We start from the raw sequence: 17,464 nt of genomic DNA on the forward strand, positions 1-17,464 counted from the left end.
AGTTTAGACCCCAAGCTTGACCTACCTAAGAAATGTGAGTTTCTAATGGGAAGAAAGTCCTCAGGAATGTAAAGAGCTGCACAGTAAGTACAATTTTAACCCCCAATCACTGAGAAAGTTAAAAACCAAACTCACAATAACCAATGATGAGAGACTGCGAAAAGGCTTGGAGGCTAGGTTTGGGTCAGATTAGAAATGGACCCAAACCAAAATCTTACATCCAAACCGTCCTGAACTTTGGGTGAGAGTGGTTTGGAATCCTAACCTGGATCCTGTATCTAGCTATTCTATTCTCCGTGTTTATAATTGGCCAAAGAAAACCCCTGGATCTGAGTTCTGGAGTGTTTGAAATTGGGATCTGGAACTGGATCCAAATGTGACTTGGTCCTCTTTGTAGCTTGGATTGACTTCCACAAGTTGAAGATGCTTCTGTAACCCTCATCCAAACTATCCCCACCCTGGATCTGCAATACATAACTGGAAATATCACATGCACAGATTTTCTTGAGGAGATATTCTGTATTTCCTGCTTTTGGCCAGGCCAGAGGTGTTGAAAGAACAGCTCCTCTCATGGCATTTTGGCCAGATCCAGTTAGTGATGAGCTGTGCAGTGAAAAGTAAAGGTAGTGTGTTGAGGGGAAGATAGGTAAACTGCATTGAATCTTAAAAAGGTTTGGGTTTGGTTTGAGTTCCGGGTGAAGGTTCAGGGTGAGTTGTCATTTGATCTGAATCATCTTCCCAGTCCTTCAAATCAACCTCTGTTTTCGCAAGACCTGCTATAGAACTAGATTAGGCTGGAAAGTGAAATCAGTTTTCTCCCACAGGCTGTTGTTCTTCCCTGATCCTTCAGTGCTCACCCTGAGAGACAAAAAGACTTGGCCACTGGGTGTCGCTAGTGTTCCACAAGAAAACAACTGAACAGCACTGGTATGGCACTTCTAAAGATACCCTATGCCAGGGGGAATGGAAACAGCTGTAATAGTTACACCCCGGAAAAGGAAAATTAAACCTTTGGGCCACTGGTTGCATCGTTATTCAGGACTGTCCCAGATTTTTCAGACAGCATTTCCCCCTGTCCACTACAGTCAGACCTTTTGGAAAAACACACAGTGGATTGACTACCATAGTTCATTGCAGACACAAGAAGTTCTGGGGTAGTTAAGAAAAATGAATGGAGGTTTGTATCAACCCACAGCATGAATATTTACTCAGCTTTTTATGCACCTACTGGGTTCAATTTCTGAAGGCCCACTGTTGGAATGGGATTAGGACAGGATTGGGCAGGGATGGTGTCCCTAGCCTCTGTTTGCCAGAAACTGGGAATGAGCAACAGGGAATGGATCACATGATGATTACCTGTTCTGTTCATTCCCTCTGGGGCACCTGGCATTGGCCACCGTCAGAAGACAGGATACTGGGCTAGATGGACCTTTTGTCTGGCCCAGCATGGCTGTTCTTATGTCCTGGTTTTGGTCCAGATGAATTTTTGTACCAGATCTTCTTAATAAGGTGCTGTGTTCTGTCTATTTTACATGTTATATGTGCACTGTCAAATGCCTAACGTTTTCTCTTAGGAAAACTTTACAGTTGAAATTGACATCTCCTGGCATGCTAACCATGTGGGCCCAGTAACGTTGATTCAGCACCTGTCTTTTGGCAGTTCCTGCAATCCACAGCCAGTGCACTTGGTCCAAGGAAGGATTTGTATCCTGCTGCAGCAATTGGTATTTCAAATGAGTTTTGCTTCTTGACCTTAGAAGGAGGGGCTGGGGAAGCTGAACCTTTTCTCAAACTGTTATTCATTCAGGAGACAGATCCCAGCTGCATGAGACACAGTCCCACCAACTAGGATCCAAAGTCTGCTCACTTGGGTTAATTTACAGGACAAAAAGGGGTCCCAGCAATGACTGGGGGAGGGGAATGATCATATTGCTCTGATGGCATTTCCCACCAGGATGCTATCAACATTTTGGGATTTGGGCAAATGCAACACTTTCTTCCTGGTTTGCATTCCATTGGGGTTTATTGTATCAACATTTGGTCTAATTATCTTCCTCCTCATTTGCTCCTGGGAGTTCTCTAAGTGTAAAGAGATGATAGCTTGTCTTTTCATCTCGGAAGGCTCAGCATGATCCACTGGAAAAAAAAAAAAGAGAGAAGAAAAGCTTCTAATATGTAGGCTGACTCATCAGGAATTTGTACTGCATTTTTTTCCTGATGGCATGTAAACCCTAGTGGAAAAAAATATGCTTTTTCAAAAAAATGGAAAATGCTGTTTATTTAATAGTAAATAATTTTCCAGCAAAAGGCAATGATACTGTTCTGCTTCGAGGTGCCTTTCAGGCAGCCCCATATGAATAGTTACCAGCAGCTTTGTCAATGCAACACACTCAGAAGGGAGCAAAAATACGGCCACACTGTGCCTACCTTGCTTCTATTGCATTATGATCTGTTGGCTATTTTAATACACAGCGGGTCAGGTGAAGGAAGCCCAGGAGATGCATAAGCTTTTTGCACAACAAGATGTAGATCTTAACAGGTATCTTTAAACTGTTCGGTATCATTACCAAGCAGTCATTGAGGGCAGCCATGTTGTCTGGTTTTTTTGCCCTGGAGGAAATTCTGCACTTCAGAGTCCTGTGCTCAAGGCCCCCACATCCAGCAAAGAGGAGGATTGAACTGGAGTCTCTTCAGAGCCCATTAATGGTATTCCTTAATAAGCCAGAGAGATCACTCTTGAGTAGTTCTAGGCATTCCCACTGTGCCTGGTCTTTCAAGGATAAGATGTGCTGCTTCCACTGTTCCCCAGGTCCTACCAACCCAAGGGATGAGAGCCCAGGGCTGGCAATCGCATATGGAATCATTCATCTTTAGGTCACTGATTCTAGTCTGAGATAGGCTGGTAGTGACTGAAAATTGCTACCATCTGCCAACTGCTTAGTGAACTGCGTGAAATGTGCCATTGGATTTCTCAGTCCAGCCCTTAGTGGATGAGTGTCCGTCTCACAAAAGCTCACTATTGCAATTGACATTCACTGGATCTTTCATCTTTTTTCCTTGGTCTCTGGAGAGATGCCAAGGACTGAGCCTCTCTCATCCCAAAAGGGAATCCCTCCATGTGCCAACACATGTCAGCAAGGCAGCTTCATGCAGGAAACTTGCACTCCCATTGCCTGTGCTTCACTTGTTCTGTGGACAGAGGGTTTTGTCTCCTGGGCCTCCATGCTGCATGTGAATGGATGGGACACAGTAGCACAGCGGCATCCAAGCTGAGATGATGCTGACCCATTCAAATACCCTCTCTACAGCTTTGGGGACAATAAAGTCACATTTTTCAAAGGTACTAAACCTGGCTTCCAATTTTGTTCCTGAGTAGCAGCCGTGTTCATCTGTATTCGCAAAAAGAAAAGGAGGACTTGTGGCACCTTAGAGACTAACCAATTTATTTGAGCATAAGCTTTCGTGAGCTACAGCTCACTTCATCAGATGCATTCAGTGGAAATGCATCCGATGAATGCATCCGATGAAGTGAGCTGTAGCTCACGAAAGCTTATGCTCAAATAACTTGGTTAATTTTGTTCCTGCAACTTTGCACCCATCGTAGTCTCTGAGCACTCTGGCTGTCTAGTTACTGGCCTGCAGGTGCAGACTGATAGTCAGTCGTCTAACTGTGCCCGCTGTCAGTAGTGAATGCAGCCAGGGGGACACTTTTAAAAATGGGGATCAATGCAGTGTCCTTTACTGGTTACACCCAGAGAATGGCATTCAGGTCTTCCAGGGCTCATTATCTGCTCTTCTCCTGAGTCACTGTGTTGTAACTTCACCTCTCTAAGGCCTGGCAATTGTTTTGAGATTAACTGATAGGAGGAGCTGCTAAAGTGCAAAGTATTAGTCTAGCACATTCCGTTAACTCACCTTTGAACTTGCCTCAGCTCAGGTCCTCGCAGTCCCTGCTATTCTGTTTGGAAAGGGGTGGCCTAAGGTTTTGCTGGGAGGCTTGAATTCAGTAAACTCCAACATCCAAAGAGAACCCACCCTGTCTACTCCCCCTGGCCTCTCCAAAAGCTATGGCACCTTCACTTTCTTAACATAGGTTTCAGAGTAGCAGCCGTGTTAGTCTGTATTCACAAAAAGAAAAGGAGGACTTGTGGCTCCTTAGAGACTAACAAGTTTATTTGAGTCTTTAGGTGCCACAAGTACTCCTTTTCTTTTTTCTTAACATAGATGCCTTCATCAGCGCCAAGTGGATTGCCCCATAACTCCTTCAACCTGGGATTGAGTGAATCCTAACTGCAGTTCGTTGGGGTTATAAATTTTGTAGCTGTGCAAATGTCCACCATGTTCCCATGTCCACTGAACATTTTGAACCTCCAACCCAGATCTGTTGGGTGGATCGGAGATGGGCTGCACTGTGTACCTTACATGCCCTAAGCCCAATGGCTCCTCAGTTTGTTGCCTGCTTTCTAAAGTACCGTGCCCTCCTCTAGTGTTAGTAAACACTACGAACTCTCAAAACACTACAAAACTCCCTGCTGAGCCAACAGAGAGAAAGCAGAACAGGAACAAGGGAAAATATGACACCCTCCGCTAATAGATGCAGAGCAATGGAAAACAATTTTGCCAACTAGGCAACTCAAATTAGATCTTCTCTCGGAGGAATAGTGTCGATCTGTAGCCCTTATTACAGCGTAATGCTATTTACCTAAAAGTTTGTGTGTGCATTTTAATGAATTCATAAAACCCGGACTGTAAAAGCCCCATGGGGAAACCTGGCAGCTCTTTAATTCAGCATTAAAGCTCAACTGATGTCAATGGAATTGATTTCTGCGCATAGAAATTGCATTCGTTGAATGAAAACTTTAGCCCTTACCATTCCCCCTTTTAAAGCTCACTGTAATACAATTGGCTTCTTGAGTCAGGTTCAATTACATGTTGAAAGTTTATAATCTGGTGTGCTGAATGGAGGCTGTGAAATCAGGAGAGAAAACCTGGCTAACCTGATTAAACTTTATACCACAACTAGGGCCAGAGAAGTGGTGGGGAAATATCTCCTCTGAAGTGTTCACTGTGTCCTGATTATGGTTTCAGATTTTTTTCTGGTAACAATAGCAATGACCTGAATGTCTCTACTAGGAGTTCAGAGCTACGACCTAATTTTAAAGTTTTCCTCTTGTAGCAGGGTGAAAGCTCCAAACTACTGTGGGCCTTGAAGGGAAGGGAAAGATTTGGTGACTCAGTTTAATTCAGATAAACAGCCAGAAATTTGGAGTCTTATCTCACATTGGCAACATGTATCTGGGTTAAACACATCCACATCATCCTGATTTTGGATCTAAGGACTCTGTATGGATCTGTGCAGTTTTGATTTATGTGGATTCTTGCTACCTGAGTTTTGCTTTGAGTTTGGGGACCCCCCCCCCGCCCAAACTCTAACCCATATGCTGCCAAAACCAATGTACGTTTTATATGGTTTCCATCCCAAATCAAAACCCGGCTTTATATTCCCTCAAAACCCAATCCCAGTCCTGGAGAGGGTCGTTAACTTTTGCCAATGTTTCAGCAGATTGGGTTTGTGACCAATCTCTAATTCTGGGGTTTATTTCCAGAATTGCTCCCAGCTCTCATATGAATTTATTCATTCTGGAAATCTGAAGAGAACTGTCCCCTCTTTGTGCATCCTGGTTTGGGTCAGATTGACATTAGCTTGGCATGTGTTTTTTTTCAGGGCTTCCAGGCCTGGACAGAACCAAGAAACACATGGGATTAAAAAATAACACAACCTGTCCTCCAAAAACGCAGTCAAACAGGCTTGATGTTTGTTCCAAGTTTAGGGAGAGAGCTTGGCTCAGGTGGTGTTTTACTGGAACCATTTGGCTCATCCTGAAATTTCCACTTAATGTACATTGCCTGGAGCTACCTTCCTGTAAATGCCAAAGTGAAATGCTCATTACAGTTTGTTGGTCATATGCAAAGAATGATTCCATAATAATGATATGGAGCACTTCCATGGCATTTTGCAGCCAATGACTGCAAAACTCATTACAAACATTAACCCTCACAATATCCCTGTCAGGCATGTGGTATTGTCCTATTTACAGATAGGAAAAGTGAGAAAGAGAGAGATTCAGTGACTTGCCCCGAGTCAAAGGCTGAGCCAGGGATAGAATGCAGATTTCCAGACACCTGCTCTGTGCTTTAGCCTCAAGGCTGTCCTTCCTCCATGTTGCAGCCTAGACATGTCTGAGTTCTCAGTATCCAACATGTCTTTAATGTGATGCCTGAGCCTTCGTCTGAAATCCTGTGTCTCCATTGGAAGTCCCTTAACCATTTTGGGACTCCCTGTGGTCACCATAACAACAGCAGCCCAGTTACACTTTAATCCCTTAGTAATGGGTAATGGTGCCTTAGTGTACTGCAGGTCTCTTTGCTGTGATCAAGTCTGCTGATCCAGTAAAAAGCAAACCCAATTAACTGCTGTTAAAGGCAGGTCAAGGGCCTGAAATGCCACGTTTCACGGGCCTCATTAGGCCTTTCCTAGAGAGAGCATTTAGAGAGGCTCTAGAATATCATGTCACAAAAGCCATGCCCTTGGTGAAGTGACATCAGCGAGGTTGCCCTCAGAAGTCTCACCCAGTAGAAAACATGGGTCAGTGATCTAATGGGTATCCAAACACCTGCTACAGCAGTACTTAGAATCATAGAATATCAGGGTTGGAAGGGACCTCAGGAGGTCATCTAGTCCAACCCCCTGCTCAAAGCAGGACCAATCCCAACTAAATCATCCCAGCCAGGGCTTTGTCAAGCCTGACCTTAAAAACTTCTAGGAAAGGAGATTCCACCACCTCCCTAGGTAACACATTCCAGTGTTTCACCACCCTCCTAGTGAAAAAGATTTTCCTAATATCCAACCTAAACCTCCCCCACTGCAACTTGAGGCCATTACTCCTTGTTCTGTCATCTGCTACCACTGAGAACAGTCTAAATCCATCCTCTTTGGAACCCCCTTTCAGGTAGTTGAAAGCAGCTATCAAATCCCCACTCATTCTTCTCTTTCGCAGACTAAACAATCCCAGTTCCCTCAGCCTCTCCTCATAAGTCATGTGTTCCAGTCCCCTAATCATTTTTGTTGCCCTCTGCTGGACGTTTTCCAATTTTTCCACATCCTTCTTGTAGTGTGGGGCCCAAAACTGGACACAGTACTCCAGATGAGGCCTCACCAATGTCGAATAGAGGAGAACGATCATGTCCCTCTATCTGCTAGCAATGCCCCTACTTATACATCCCAAAATGCCATTGGCCTTCTTGGCAACAAGTGCACACTGTTGACTCATATCCAGCTTCTCATCCATTGTAACCCTTAGGTCCTTTTCTGCAGAACTGTTGCCTAGCCATTCGGTCCCTAGTCTGTAGCTGTGCATGGGATTCTTCCATTCTAAGTGCAGGTCTCTGCACTTGTCCTTGTTGAACCTCATCAGATTTCTTTTGGCCCAATCCTCTAATTTGTCTAGGTCCCTCTGTATCCTATCCCTACCCTCCAGTGTATCTACCTCTCCTCCCAGTTTAGTGTCATCTGCAAACTTGCTGAGGGTGCAATCCACACCATCTTCCAGATCATTTATGAAGATATTGAACAAAACCGGCCCCAGGACCGACCCCTGGGGCACTCCACTTGACACCGGCTGCCAACTAGACATGGAGCCATTGATCACTACGTGTTGAGCCCGACAATCTAGCCAACTTTCTATCCACCTTATAGTCCATTCATCCAGCCCATACTTCTTTAACTTGCTGGCAAGAATACTGTGGAAGACCGTGTCAAAAGCTTTGCTAAAGTCAAAGAACAATACATCCACTGCTTTCTCATCTACAGAGTCAGTTATATTGTCATAGAAGGCAATTAGATTAGTCAGGCATGACTTGCCCTTGGTGAATCCATGCTGACTGTTCCTGATCACTTTCCTCTCCTCTAAGTGCTTCAGAATTGACTCCTTGAGGACCTGCTCCATGATTTTTCCAGGGACTGAGGTGAGGCTGACTGGCCTGTAGTTCCCAGGATCCTCCTTCTTCCCTTTTTTAAAGATGGGCACTACATTAGCCTTTTTCCAGTCGTCCGGGACTTCCCCCGATCACCATGAGTTTTCAAAGATAATGGCCAATGGCTCTGCAATCGCATCCGCCAACTCCTTTAGCACTCTTGGATGCAGCACATCTGGCCCCGTGGACTTGTGCTCGTCCAGATTTTCTAAATAGTCCTGAACCACTTCTTTCTCCACAGAGGGCTGGTCACCTCCTCCCCATGCTGTGCTGCCCAGTGCAGTAGTCTGGGAGCTGACCTTGTTCGTGAAGACAGAGGCAAAAAAAGCATTGAGTACATTAGCTTTTTCCACATCCTCTGTCACTAGGTTGCCTCCCTTATTCAGTAAGGGGCCCACACTTTCCTTGACTTTCTTCTTGTTGTTAACATACCTGAAGAAACCCTTCTTGTTACTCTTAACATCTCTTGCTAGCTGCAACTCCAGGTGTGATTTGGCCTTCCCGATTTCACTCCTGCATGCCCAAGCAATATTTTTATACTCATCCCTGGTCATTTGTCCAATCTTCCACTTCTTGTAAGCTTCTTTTTTGTGTTTAAGATCAGCAAGGATTTCACTGTTAAGCCAAGCTGGTAGCCTGCCATATTTACTATTCTTTCTACACATCGGGATGGTTTGTCCCTGTAACCTCAATAAGGATTTTTTAAAATACAGCCAGCTCTCCTGGACTCCTTCCCCCCTCATGTTATTCTCCCAGGGGATCCTGCCCATCAGTTCCCTGAGGGAGTCAAAGTCTGCTTTTCTGAAGTCCAGGGTCTGTATTCTGCTGCTCTCCTTTCTTTCTTGTGTCAGGATCCTGAACTCGACCATCTCATGGTCACTGCTGCCCAGGTTCCCATCCACTTTTGCTTCCCCTACTAATTCTTCCCGGTTTGTGAGCAGCAGGTCAGGAAGAGCTCTGCCCCTAGTTGGTTCCTCCAGCACTTGCACGAGAAAATTGTCCCCTACACTTTCCAAAAACTTCCTGGATTGTCTGTGCACCGCTGTATTGCTCTCCCAGCAGATATCAGGGTGATTGAAGTCTCCCATGAGAACCAGGGCCTGCGATCTAGTAACTTCCATGAGTTGCTGGAAGAAAGCCTCGTCCACCTCATCCCCCTGGTCCGGTGGTCTATAGCAAACTCCCACCACGACATTATCCTTGTTGCTCACACTTCTAAACTTAATCCAGAGACTCTCAGGTTTTTCTGCAGTTTCATACTTGAGCTCTGAGCAGTCATACTGCTCCTTTACATACAGTGCAACTCCCCCACCTTTTCTGACCTGCCTGTCCTTCCTGAACAGTTTATATCCATCCATGACAGTACTCCAGTCATGTGAGTTATCCCACCCAGTCTGTGTTATTCCAATCACATCATAATTCTTTGACTGTGCCAGGACTTCCATTTCTCCCTGCTTGTTCCCCAGGCTTCTTGCATTAGTGTATAGGCACTTGAGATAACTCGCTGATCCTCCCTCTTTCTCAGTATGAGGCAGGAGCCCTCCCCTCTGGTGCGCTCCTGCTTGTGCTTCCTCCTGGTATCCCACTTCCCCACTTACCTCAGGGCTTTGGTCTCCTTCCCCCGGTGAACCTAGTTTAAAGCCCTCCTCACTAGGTAAGCCAGCCTGCTTGTGAAGATGCTCTTCCCTCCTTTGTTAGGTGGAGCCCATCTTCTTGGAACACCATCCCATGGTCAAAGAATCCAAAGCCTTCTCTCCAACACCACCTGTGTAGCCATTCGTTGACTTCCACGATTCGACGGTCTCTACCCAGGCCTTTTCCTTCCACGGGGAGGATGGACGAGAACACTACTTGCACCTCAAATGCCTTTATCCTTCTTCCCAGAGCCACGTAGTCTGCAGTGATCCGCTCAAGGTCATTCTTGGCAGTATCACTGGTGCCCACGTGGAGAAGCAGGAAGGGGTAGCAATCCGAGGGCTTGATGAGTCTCGGCAGTCTCTCCGTCACATCATGAATCCTAGCTCCTGGCAAGCAGCAGACTTCTCGGTTTTCCCGATCAGGGCAGCAGATAGATGACTCAGTTCCCCTGAGGAGAGAGTCCCCGACCACCACCACCCGCCTCCTTCTTGATAGTCATGGGTTTTTCGTGGCAGGGCCAGCCACTGTTCTCATTAATCAGTGGTGTCCTTCTCCCACTCACATCTCCATATGTTTTCTCACCCATAAAATGACCTTCCAATCCCAGCCCACCAAGCCACCACCGTGGTCTCATTCAAATCACCCCTAAAAATTTCTCTTCTGTGGTGCCCAGAAGAAGTGAGTTAATAAGAAATAAATATGCTCCTTTCTTTCAGTCTCTCAGCATATCCTGACTTCTCGGTGTCTCGGTTTCAGACTGTAAGCTCCCTCGGACATGAACTGCCTCTCTTTGGTGTGTCTTGAGCAGATCCAAATATGTTGTTGGTGCTTAACAAATAGCAGTTAGCAATAATAATATAAATGACATGAAAGTAAATATCTGGCTTTTCGGGCCCTCACAGACACATAGATGTTAGGGATGGGAAAGCACAGGCCAAGATTTCTGAAAGTGACTAATGATTTTGGGTGCCCCAGTTGAGATGCCTTACGGAGCCTGATTTTGGAAGTTCAGAGTATCCACCCTCGGAAAACCCAGGCTTTCGTCCATTGCTCACTCCCATGATTTTTACTGTGCTTTGTCCAGTCTGCATTTAATTGAGTAGCCAAATGAGGCTCTCTCGGCTTCTCTTGGGAGGCTGTTCCACGTCCGAATCAATCTCACCCTAGGGAAACTTTTCCTGATATTCAGCTCCTAGTTTCCTTTGCTCAGTCTCCCCTTGTTACTCTTAGTTATACTCTCCTTTGGACCACACTACACAATGCTTAACAGCCGTCACTTACACATTACTGACATTTTTGTGCGTGCTGTGTTACTGCCATTAATCAGGTATCCCAGCTGAATGCAGCAGACATTAGGACAGACACTAATGGGTAAGAGAAGTAGAGCAGGTGCAGAATTGCAGCCAGGGAAAGGGTTAATTGCTCTAAAGCTGATCTTCTCACAGGAGGTCAGCAGGAGTTCTGCATGGAAACACACATTGATAATCAATGGCTCACAATCCCTCTGACCTCCTTTTCCCTATTGATTCTAGCTGGCTTATGAGACCTGGTTAGGGTGCAGCAGGGTAGCAAAAGAGAAGAGGGGGTTTAAACTCCAGCTGAGAACAGATTTCTATTTCCCTTACTCAAATACTAAGGAGAGATATCCTTAGCACAGCCCTAATCCCTCTCGTTTTACAGGCATAACCCACTTTGCTTTGTCGGGTTTGCTGAGCGACATGGTTGGGATGTAAACTGTTAGGAAGAAAGGAAAAGCAAAAGGGCTTTTATTTATTTATTTTTCATTCAGATCTTTTTTTTTTTTCTTCCCTGTATCATCAGCTTTAGGCACCAGGCAAAAATAGCCATGAAATATGGAAATGTCTCCTTCATAGCACAATGATTTTTAAAGGCTTCTGCTGTGCAAATGCAGCTGAGATAGCCTTCTGTAGCCTCCTGTCATCTTCAACTGTAACAGCGCTTCCTTGCTATTTCACTGAATAAGCAGATACAATGGGAAACTATTCACCAAACTAGACCACCACCAAAAAGCCATTAAAGTTCTGATTTAAACTCTCCAAAAAGGATGGAAATTCACAGCAAAATAACAGGCACCCAGGATCTGCTCACAGCTGGCCATCACCCTTCACACTATCCAACTGTGTCTAATTATTGGATGCTTGGAGCTTAGCTGTGAATTTCCAGACTTTAGTGTGTTTAAACCAAACCCTTGATAGTCTTTTCAGTGGACTCCTTTTTTCAACAATCTGAAGATTCTTTATTTTTTTTTCTCCCCCCACCACCCCCCATCTTTCTCTTCATGTCAGTTTAGTGCTAGATGGACAGGTCTGGAGGCTGAAATTGCGTCTTTGCAGTAACTGCAGAATCCTCTATTTGCAACATTTGATAAACAGGTCCTGCACAAAGGGCAGCAATGCAACCTTCTACACTGCTCTGCCCCTGGGGAAGGATCCCCCTGTATGGGGGGTCAGCAGTTCCTGTTCTATGGCCTATTCAGTGGTTGGCTGCTCTGCTGTGATGGCCAGTTAGTGCCAGTTCTGATGGCCACTTTGGTGATGTCATCATTAGGGATCCCCTTCCTCTCCCTTCCCTCCACTGGACAGATATCACATGGAAGTTACTTTGGTCATTGTGTGAGAACCAAAGACTAAGACTATGTCTTCACTACAGCAGTATAGCTGGGGCACTGCAGCTGAGCTGCCATAGCACCATAACGTAAACCCCTTTGTTGCTGTAGTAACCCACTTCCTCAAGAGGGAGAATCTTTATTAGTAAGGGTGTAGGGCCTATGACACACAATTGAGGATTTCTGATTCTCTCCAGTACAGGGCAGTGGCACACTAGCCAATGGACTGCAGTGTTGTTTGCCATTGTACAACTGTGTTATATAGTTCAGTTAGTTAAAAGCAGACGGTGGGCTCTCAGGGATGCCATAGTCTCCAGGCACTGTCACTCCTGCACTGCTATAGCATTTGTGTGCACTGCTAGCTGTGAGATCATTAGGGTGGCTGGGCAGAGGGACCCCAGGATAGGAAGCTAGCAGGTGTGAGCAGTGGAGCCATCAGGTGCAAGCACACACACAGACATACCCACACCTCTGGAATGGACAAGAAAGTGATACGTCTGTGGGGTGAACTTACCCAAGTAGCAGCCCTGCTACATCTGATGGACATACATTTGTATGTGTGCCCTACACAAATTGAGCCAAATTTGCTGCCTGCATAAGCTGGTGCAATTCTCCCAAAGCATGTACCAGCTGTGAAACTGGCCCATTATCTCAGCTGAGATTCAAACCAAGATCTGCATGGTCCACTGAAAGTGGCTTTTCCAGGTCAGACAAAAAGAACCTTCCCTTGGTTGAGCTGGTAGGAGCTTTGCTAAGCTTCTGTGAGCTGGCATTTGCTCTTGGCATATCTCACACCCTCCATCGCATGCCCTGCAATAGTGGATAAAATGGGCTGGCTATAATTAGGGATGTTTTATGGTTGGTATCACAGAAGGTGAGGCATAATTCACAGTTTGGTTTTTATCCAACTCCCCATAATTCTCTTGGGCAAGGCCTTTAGTGTGAAGAACACCCTAGCATTCCTTCCAGGGGCCCTCTCACACAGGCAACTCTTAGCAGGCTCAGTTTGATCCTGACTTGTGACTACTTGGAGCAGACATGCTGCAAAACAAAGGATCCAAATCCTGAAATAAGGAAACGAAATGAGGGGAACATGGTAGCTTGGGAGAAAAGCAAAGGGTGTGAAAAGAAACTTGAACGATTTGAAGCAAATTGCAGGATTTTTTATTATTATTATTCATCTGATACTTGAGGATCATTGTGGACAAGTGTGCTTAGCTTGGCTTTGCTTTATGGGATTCTTTCTGTCTGGGCTCATAACGGAGTCCACTCACCCCTAGGCACCCCTTTCTGGACAGGTGTGACATTGCAGCTCTCACAGGGCTAGAACCCCTTACCACCAGTCACACGGGCACAGTGGTGGTTTCTCTTCCAGTAACTCAGCCATCTGGTCAGGTCACCATCTCCAGCCCACCCCTTTTGGGTCACCATGTCCCAAACTAGAGTCCCCAGAATGTCTTAATGCAAAAAAAAAAAAAAAAAAAAAATCCTTCTTCCTTTCTGGGGCTGTTCCTCAGCCTGTCTTCCAGGTTCAGCCTGCAGCCTCCTGCTTGGGCTGGTAGTCCTACCCTCTATCCTGGGTTCTGCCCAGGGCCTTATACTGCACAGCTAGGTCAGCTCCTTTCCCCATAGGGCAGGTTTCCCTGGATCACTTCTTATCTACCTCCCCTCTTAGTCGCTCAGTCTCTTTCCTGTTTGATCATAGTCTCTCTCAAGCCTCCCTGCTCTGAGCTTCCTTTTCCGTTCTGACTCTCCTGAATTCTGTCTCAGGGCCATGCAGGCGATTTCTTGCAATCTCTTCCCTCCAGTTCTGTCACCAGCTGTATCCTGTCAGCCCTTAAACCTGGCTCCTTTTATTCAGGAATCACCTGATTGTTCACAGGTGGGGATCATCCTGTAATCAGGGGTGGCTTAGCCCCAGGCTCTCTAGCCCATGGGCAAACCACCTTGTTATAGGGCTACACTGGAGATATCTGCTCCTCCTCCTTTGGACTATATGCCTTGTGACTATGGCCTGTGCTTTCTCTCATGTGATTTGCTTCCTTGATTTTGATTTTTTCCTTCAGTTCTTGTTACTTCACAGCTGGCCTCCCCATTCCTTCCTGGGAACTCCCCTGACACCAGTATCCCATTGCCCAAGCAAAGACAAACCTGCCCTCAGCACACACAGCTACATCTGCCCAACACCTTGTGCCCTGAGCATGTGATATTTTCTCCCTCACAGTATAATGTCTCATGGAAGAGGGCGGTGCTATTTCCAGGGGTGTTCTAGTCAGTTCGAAACTCATCATCACTTCTGTGGCTACACCCTGGTAGACTCGCAGGCTGGAGGTTATACTCAGTAAGGATACCCATGGGTGCCTTATTGTGCTGGGGACCTTGAAGAGGCAGCCTGCAATAGCACAGTCCCCAGCAACTGAATCTGCTTACCAACATTACTTCTGCTGCAGCCACTCTGTGCATCACCAAAAGGGGACAGAGTAACAGCTGTGTTAGTCTGTATTCGGAAAAAGAAAAGGAGTACTTGTGGCACCTTAGAGACTAACCAATTTATTTGAGCATGAGCTTTCGTGAGCTACAGCATCCGATGAAGTGAGCTATAGCTCACGAAAGCTCATGCTCAAATAAATTGGTTAGTCTCTAAGGTGCCACAAGTACTCCTTTTCTTTTTACCAAAAGGGGAGCAGCTCAGGCGTCACTGAGACAGCTGGAGATAGGAGGAGTCCTTGTGAGGATGGGACCTGAGACTTCTGGCTTTGAGTCTCTATTCTGCATGCCATTGCTCCTGCTGCCAGAAATGCATCTTCGAGACAGAGCAGATTGTAAGTCGTAAAGACACCAAGCATACTTCCCAGTGAAATCAATGAGGGGTTCTGCCTAACAAAAATCAAGGCCATACCCTGGCCCTTACATTGTAAGCTCTTCCTGACATGCAGTCTGCCCTTATGCGTTCAGTAAGGAGCCACGTGCAACTACGTAAGTAATCAATACAATATTATTATTCATAATCATAGCTAACTGAGGACAAAAGGTGACAAACAGAATCGGAGTGTGTGTGGTATGTGCAATGTGAGAACAGTAACTTTTGCATTTCCCAAATATTTTTAAGTTTGCCACCTTAACGTTGTAGTGCCAATAAGGCAGGTATTTAGTGACGTTTCACATGTCTGCATTTCCATCAAGGATCTCAGACATTAACTAATTGACTAGGTTTTACAAGGCTCTTGAGAGGTAGTTAAGCATTATGATCCTCATTTTGCAGAAGGGAAAAATAACTTGTGAAAAGACATAAAACCTAATCCTGGTCCCACTGAATTCAATGCCACAGTTCTGATTGCTTTCAGGGGGACGAGCAGTGGGTCCCAAGAGAGTGGCCTAAACATCACTGGAAATCAATGGGAGACTCAGGGATAGAACTCAAAAAGTAGTACTGACACCCAGTCCCCTGCTGTAACCACTAGACTTCACTCCTTTCCAGAGTTTACAATAGAATTCAAGGGTCCTGACTCTGAGTCACCTGCTCTAACCAGAAGACAAAACTGAAAACAGACACAAAGCTTGCAAAGGCACTCACATCCTCCTTCCTGAAGATTTTCAGAGTCATGATTAAGGCTGCTTCAGGCTCCCTTATCCCTACCTATTATGTTTCGCAGCATATAAACAGAGAAATTAGACAAACAATATAAAATACTCTTTCTGGGACATTACAGTGTAACACTACTTTATTTCATAGAATTCAGAAGGATAACACACAAGATCCTAAAACAGAGAGAGACAAAAATGGCTGCTCCCTGAGATGCACAACTCAACTCACCTTACCCTGGGCTGTCTGTCTGCAGACTGACTGATGCCAGGTCCAGGTCAGACTTCCCTACAGAGCCCCCTGCCTACAACAAGACCAAGTAAACCCTTAAAAATTAAAGTGATAGACCACAATTTTAACAGTTTTCAATACGCCATACTGCTAGCAATCCAGCCACTTCAGGTGAGCTCCAGCTCCATTTTTGGGCAATGGAAAGGCTCCCGTTGACTCTGATGGGAGATGGAGCAGGCCTTTGGTACTCTTGTGTTTTAATTAGTGATTATAATCTTTCATGGCAGAGTTCCTCTTTCCAGATCACCACTCAGGAAAAGGAAAAGAACAAAGCTCTCTACGGAGAGTCACTTTTTATTGCAAAGCTGAATAACTGTTTCTTGATTAAACTGGAGTTTAAAATAAACCTTGCATAGCAAAAGGATAAATTTGTTGGTGCAGGTGCTGAGTACAGAACTGTTAGGCTTTTGCCAGTCACACCCTAGTTGTTACTGCATCTTGCAGACTATCGTTACCCTTCCTACACAGGCTTACCCACCTCACGTAGTCATCACTAACCCTCCTCCCACAACACACACACACACACACACTCACCGCTTCACATCAATCAGCTAGTGCCTTCCACTGGCGTTTGCCCTCTGGCAGCTGTTAATGTTGCTGGCCCCTTTCCATGTCCAAATTAGGCGGTTGAGTTTGCACAGTTGCCATGTTCCGCAGTGACTGAACTGGGAGGTAAGCATGCCAAGGCAGCAGAGAGAGAGAAGCACTGTTCCTCTCAGATGCTACCTGATCATGTGACTTTCCGCGAATTTCGCAGCACTGTGCAATCTCTTCTCCGTGCAGTGACAGGAGGGCAACTCAACCCTTCCTCAGTACCTGGCTCCAGCACTTAAAATGATCACAGCAAAGGCACAATTTATCCCTTCCCCACCCATGTCATTTAGATTCACATAAGCAAGCAACTCGCAGCTGAAATTGCTCATAGAAAAATAATTTAAAATTGATTCACTAATGCTCATTTACACAGAATTCTTAAATATGATAAGTACATGAAAGCAGAAGAGAATAGATCTGAACAAGAGTAGGAGGATGTTGAAAGCAACTTTCGAGCACTAGTGAAGTCTTTTGTCTAAATATGTTTAGACAATGTGAAAAGTCAATTTAAGAAGCTAGGATACATACAGCAGCAGCAAGAGAAGAGAAGTCTAGGGAAAGCAGATAATCCTGGAGTGAGAGCTTCTTTAGAGCCTTGGACCAGATTCTGATCTGGAGTAAAGCTGCAGTAACTCCACAGAAAGTCAACAGAGATGTTCTACAATTACACAAATGGGATGAGACTATTCCCTCCTGCA

General features: G+C 45.5%; 1 protein-coding gene across 1 annotated transcript in view; it reads right to left on the minus strand.

Annotated features, from left to right (window-relative positions):
• Nucleotides 1-16,892, minus strand: part of LOC144929044 (uncharacterized) — a 61,781-nt gene extending 44,889 nt beyond the window's left edge. Inside the window, exon 1 of the mRNA XM_078853918.1 lies at nt 16,707-16,892. The gene's annotated coding sequence lies outside the window, so the exon portion shown is untranslated. The remainder of the gene's footprint in view (nt 1-16,706) is intronic.
• Between the last annotated feature and the right edge of the window lie 572 nt (nt 16,893-17,464).

This window comes from Lepidochelys kempii, chromosome 7, assembly GCF_965140285.1.
Source record: "Lepidochelys kempii isolate rLepKem1 chromosome 7, rLepKem1.hap1, whole genome shotgun sequence".
NCBI lineage: Eukaryota > Metazoa > Chordata > Testudines > Cheloniidae > Lepidochelys > Lepidochelys kempii.